The sequence below is a fragment of the Arachis stenosperma genome, chromosome 9 (genome assembly GCF_014773155.1).
Source record: "Arachis stenosperma cultivar V10309 chromosome 9, arast.V10309.gnm1.PFL2, whole genome shotgun sequence".
Lineage (NCBI taxonomy): Eukaryota > Viridiplantae > Streptophyta > Magnoliopsida > Fabales > Fabaceae > Arachis > Arachis stenosperma.
Window position 1 is genome coordinate 77,754,670 of NC_080385.1, and position 5,514 is coordinate 77,760,183.

Sequence of the window (5,514 nt, forward strand, 5' to 3'; positions counted from 1 at the left end):
GAAAAACAGCACACCCTGGAGGAAGAACTCACTGGCGTTTAAACGCCAGTGAGGCTAGCAGTTGGGCGTTTAACGCCCAGTCTGGCACCATTCTGGGCGTTTAACGCCAGAAAGGGGCACCAGACTGGCGTTAAACGCCAGAAAAGGGCAAGAACCTGGCGTTAAACGCCAGGAATGGGCACCAGCCCGGCGTTTAACGCCAGAAATGGCTCAAAACGTGATTTTGAATGCCATTTGGTGCAGGGATGACTTTTCCTTGACACCACAGGATCTGTGGACCCCACAGGATCCCCACCAACCCCACCACTCTCTCTTTTCTTCACCCATTCACCAATCACCTCAATACCTCTTCCCCAAAAACCCTTCCCCTATCAAATCCCATCTTTCTCTTCACCACTCACATCCATCCTTCATAAAACCCCACCAACCTCACCCTTCAAATTCAAACCACTTTCCCTCCCAAACCCACCCATAATGGCCGAACCATATCACCCCCTCTCTCCTATAAATACCCTTCTTCGTCCCTTCATTTTCACACAACCTAAACACCACTTCTCCCCCTCCTTGGCCGAACACAAAGCCACTCCCTTTTCTCCTCATTTCTTCTTCTTCTACTCTCTTCTTTCTTCTTTTGCTCGAGGACGAGCAAACCTTTTAAGTTTGGTGTGGTAAAAGTGCTGCTTTTTCGTTTTTCCATAACCATTTATGGCATCCAAGGCCGGAGAAACCTCTAGAAAGAGGAAAGGGAAGGCAAAAGCTTCCACCTCCGAGTCATGGGAAATGGATAGATTCATCTCAAGGGTGCATCAAGACCACTTCTATGAAGTTGTGGCCTTGAAGAAGGTGATCCCCGAGGTCCCCTTTTCACTCAAAAAGGGTGAATATCCGGAGATCCGCCTTGAGATCCGAAGAAGAGATTGGGAAGTTCTCACCAACCCCATTCAACAAGTCGGAATCTTGATGGTTCAAGAGTTCTATGCCAATGCATGGATCACCAAGAACCATGACCAAAGTGTGAACCCGGATCCAAAGAATTATCTTACTATGGTTCGGGGGAAATACTTAGATTTTAGTCCGGAAAATGTAAGGTTAGCATTCAACTTGCCTATGATGCAAGGAGATGAACATCCTTACACTAGAAGGGTCAACTTTAATCAAAGGTTGGACCAAGTCCTCACAGTCATATGTGAAGAGGGCGCACAATGGAAGAGAGATTCAAGAGGGAAGCCGGTTCAATTGAGAAGGCATGACCTCAAGCCCGTGGCTAGAGGATGGTTGGAGTTTATCCAACGCTCAATCATTCCCACTAGCAACCGGTCCGAAGTTACTCTAGACCGGGCCATCATGATTCATAGCATCATGATTGGAGAAGAAGTGGAAGTTCATGAGGTCATATCCCAAGAACTCTATAAAGTGGCGGACAAGTCTTCCACCTTGGCAAGGCTAGCCTTTCCTCACCTTATTTGTCACCTCTGTTATTCAGTGGGAGTTGACATAGAGGGAGACGCACTTATTGATGAGGACAAGCCCATCACCAAGAAAAGGATGGAGCACACAAGAGACCCTACTCATCATGAGATCCCTGAGATACCTCAAGGGATGCACTTTCCTCCACAAGACTATTGGGAGCAACTAAACACCTCCCTAGGAGAATTGAGTTCCAACATGGGACAACTAAGGGTGGAGCATCAAGAACACTCCATCATCCTCCATGAAATTAGAGAAGATCAAAGGATCATGAGAGAGGAGCAAAAAAGACAAGGAAGAGACATTGAGGAGCTCAAGCACTCCATAAGACCTTCCAGAGGAAGAACAAGCCGCCATCACTAAGGTGGACCCGTTCTTTAATCTCCTTGTTCTTGATTTCCTTGTTTTTCGAAAATTATGCTTTATGTTTATCTATGTTTGTGTCTTATGATCATTAGTGTCTTAGTGTCTATGCCTTAAAGTTATGAATGTCCTATGAATCCATCACCTCTCTTGAATAAACAAATGTTCTTAATTGAAAAAGAAAAGAATTGCATGAATTTTGAATTTTATAACAGTTTAATTATTTTGATGTGGTGGCAACACTTTTGTTCTATGAATGTATGCTTGAACAGTGCATATGTCTTTTGAATTTGTGATTCATGAATGTTGGCTCTTGAAAGAATGATGAAAAAGGAGACATGTTACTGAGGATCTAAAAAATCATAAAAAATGATTCTTGAAGCAAGAAAAAGCAGTGAATACAAAAAAAAAAAAGAGAAAGCAAGCGAAAAAAAAACGAAAAAAAAGGGGAAAAAGAAAAGAAAGAAAGAAAGAAATAAAGTTGTGATCCAAGGCAATAAGAGTGTGCTTAAGAACCCTGGACACCTCTAATTGGGGACTCTAGCAAAGCTGAGTCACAATCTGAAAAGGTTCACCCAATTATGTGTCTGTGGCATGTATGTATCCGGTGGTAATACTGGAAGACAGAGTGCTTTGGGCCACGGCCAAGACTCATAAAGTAGCTGTGTTCAAGAAACATCATACTTAACTAGGAGAATCAATAACACTATCTGGATTCTGAGTTCCTAAAGAAGCCAATCATTCTGAATTCCAAGGGATAAAGTGAGATGCCAAAACTATTCAGAGGCAAAAAGCTAAAAGCCCCGCTCATCTAATTAATACTGATCTTCATAGATGTTTTTAGAGTTCATTGCATATTCTCTTCTTTTTATCTTATTTGATCTTCAGTTGCTTGGGGACAAGCAACAATTTAAGTTTGGTGTTGTGATGAGCGGATAATTTATACGCTTTTTGGCATTGTTTTTAGTATGTTTTTAGTATCTTTTAGTTAGTTTTATTATATTTTTATTAGTTTTTAGTTAAAATTCACTTTTCTGGACTTTACTATGAGTTTGTGTATTTTTCTGTGATTTCAGGTATTTTCTGGCTGAAATTGAGGGATCTGAGCAAAAATCTGATTCAGAGACTCAAAAGGACTGCAGATGCTGTTGGATTCTGACCTCCCTGCACTCGAAGTGGATTTTCAGGAGCTACAGAAGCCCAATTGGCGCGCTCTCAACGGCGTTGGAAAGTAGACATCCTGGGCTTTCTAGCAATATATGATAGTCCATACTTTGCCCAAGATTTGATGGCCCAAACCGGCATTCAAAGTCACCTATAGAAATTCCAGCGTTAAACGCCGGAACTGGCACCTAAATGGGAGTTAAACGCCCAAACTGGCACCAAAGCTGGCGTTTAACTCCAAGAGGAGTCTCTACACGAAAATGCTTCATTTGCTCAGCCCAAGCACACACCAAGTGGGCCCGGAAGTGGATTTTTATGTCATTTACTCATCTATGTACACCTTAGGCTACTAGTTTTCTATAAGTAGGACCTTTTACTATTGTATTAGAGAGCTTTTGATCATGTTTTTATGATTGAACTCATTTTGGGGAGGCTGGCCATTCGGCCATGCCTAGACCTTGTTCTTATGTATTTTCAACGGTGGAGTTTCTACACACCATAGATTAAGGTGTGGAGCTCTGCTGTACCTCGAGTATTAATGCAATTACTATTGTTCTTCTATTCAATTCCGCTTGTTCTTTGTCCAAGATATCACTTGTTCTTCAACTTGATGAATGTGATGATCCGTGACACTCATCATCATTCTCACTCATGAACAAGGTGACTGACAACCACTCTTGTTCTACAAGCATCAAGGCTCTAGTGTTTATCTCTTGGATTCCTGATACACGATGCATGGTTGATCGCCTGACAACCGAGTGCTCGCCTGACAAATGAGCCAGCCATTCCATGAGATCAGAGTCTTCGTGGTATAGGCGAGAACTGATGGCGGCATTCAAGAGAATCCGGAAGGTCTAACCTTGTCTGTGGTATTCTGTGTAGGATTCAATGATTGAATGACTGTGACGTGCTTCAAACTCCTAGCAGGCGGGGCGTTAGTGACAGACGCAAAAGGATCAATGGATTTTATTCCGGCCTGACCGAGAACCGACAGCTGATTAGCCATATGCTGTGATAGAGCATGGGAACATTTTCACTGAGAGGATGGGAGGTAGCCACTGACAACGGTGAAACCCTACATGAGCTTGCCATGGAAAGGAGTAAGAAGGATTGGATGAAGACAGTAGGAAAGCAGAGAGACGGAAGGGAAGGCATCTTTATACGCTTATCTGAAGCTCTCACCAATGATATACATAAGTATCTCTATCTTTATCTTTATGCTTTATTCGTTTATCACTATACCCATTTGAGTCTGCCTGACTGAGATTTACAAGGTGACCATAGCTTGCTTCATACCAACAATCTCCGTGGGATCGACCCTTACTCGCGTAAGGTTTATTACTTGGACGACCCAGTGCACTTGCTGGTTAGTTGTGCAAAGTTGTGTTTATGCCATGGTATTGAGCACCAAGTTTTTGGATTCATTACTAGGGATTATTTGAGCTGTGAAAAGTATTGATCACAATTTCGTGCACCATTTCCCCACCCAAAGTTTGGGTGGTTTTTCCAGCCTGGGTTGTAAGTGTTGGAATGTGGATCATATGGTTGCCTTTGTTGATTTCCCACATAGTTGGCCTCTTCCCAATCACCTCCTTCAGTGCTTACTTCCTCTTGATCTTGTGCGTGTATTGCAGCCACTTGATTTGTTTCTAATTTCCTGGTGAGCTCTGCTAGTTACTTGGCAAACACCTTGTTTTGGACTAGAATTGTATCAACATGGTTCAGCTCCATGACTCCCTTAGTGTTGTGTCTCTCTGAAGCATAGTAGTACTCATTCTCAGCCACTGTCTCAATCACTTCAATGGCTTCTTCCACAGTCTTTTTCCTGTTCAATGAACCTCCTGATGAATGGTCTACAGCCTTCCTTGATTCATAAGAAAGTCCATCATAGAAAATATGCAATTGCACCCAGTCATGGAACATGTCTGGTGGGCATTTCCTTGTCAAATCCTTGAACCTCTCCCATGCCTCGTAGAGAGTTTCACCATCTTGTTGTCTAAAAGTCTGAACCTCAGATCGAAGCCTCTTGACCTTTTGTGGGGGGTAGAAACGTGCCAGAAACTTGCTTTCCACCTCATCCCAGGTTGTTAGGCTCCCCCTTGGGAATGATTCCAGCCACTTAGCTGCCTTGTCCCTAAGTGAAAATGGGAACAAGAGCAGTTTATAGGCATCTTCCTGGACTCCATTGGACTTCACAGTGTCGCAAATTCTCAGGAATTTTGTGAGATGTTGGTTTGGATCTTCATTAGCACTCCCACCAAATGAACAATGATTCTCCACCAGTGATATTAGCTGTGGTTTGAGTTCAAAATTGTTGGCCTGAATGGGTGGTTTCTGAATGCTGCTACCACAATTCCCAGAGGTTGGGTTTATGTATGAACCAAGAACCCTCCTCTCGGGAATGGCATTGTTTCCATCAGCTCTCTCATGGTTGTGAACTTCTCTATCCATGTTGAGATCTAGAGCTTCCTCAAAATTGTCCTCAGATTCTCCTTCAGATTCTTCTTCTCCCAGTACTCT

General features: G+C 43.0%; 1 non-coding gene across 1 annotated transcript; it reads left to right on the plus strand.

Annotated features, from left to right (window-relative positions):
• Positions 1-4,915: 4,915 nt before the first annotated feature.
• On the plus strand, positions 4,916-5,019 carry LOC130953779 (small nucleolar RNA R71). The gene has a single exon (XR_009075940.1). It is a non-coding gene; the product is annotated as a small nucleolar RNA R71 (small nucleolar RNA).
• Positions 5,020-5,514: the final 495 nt, after the last annotated feature.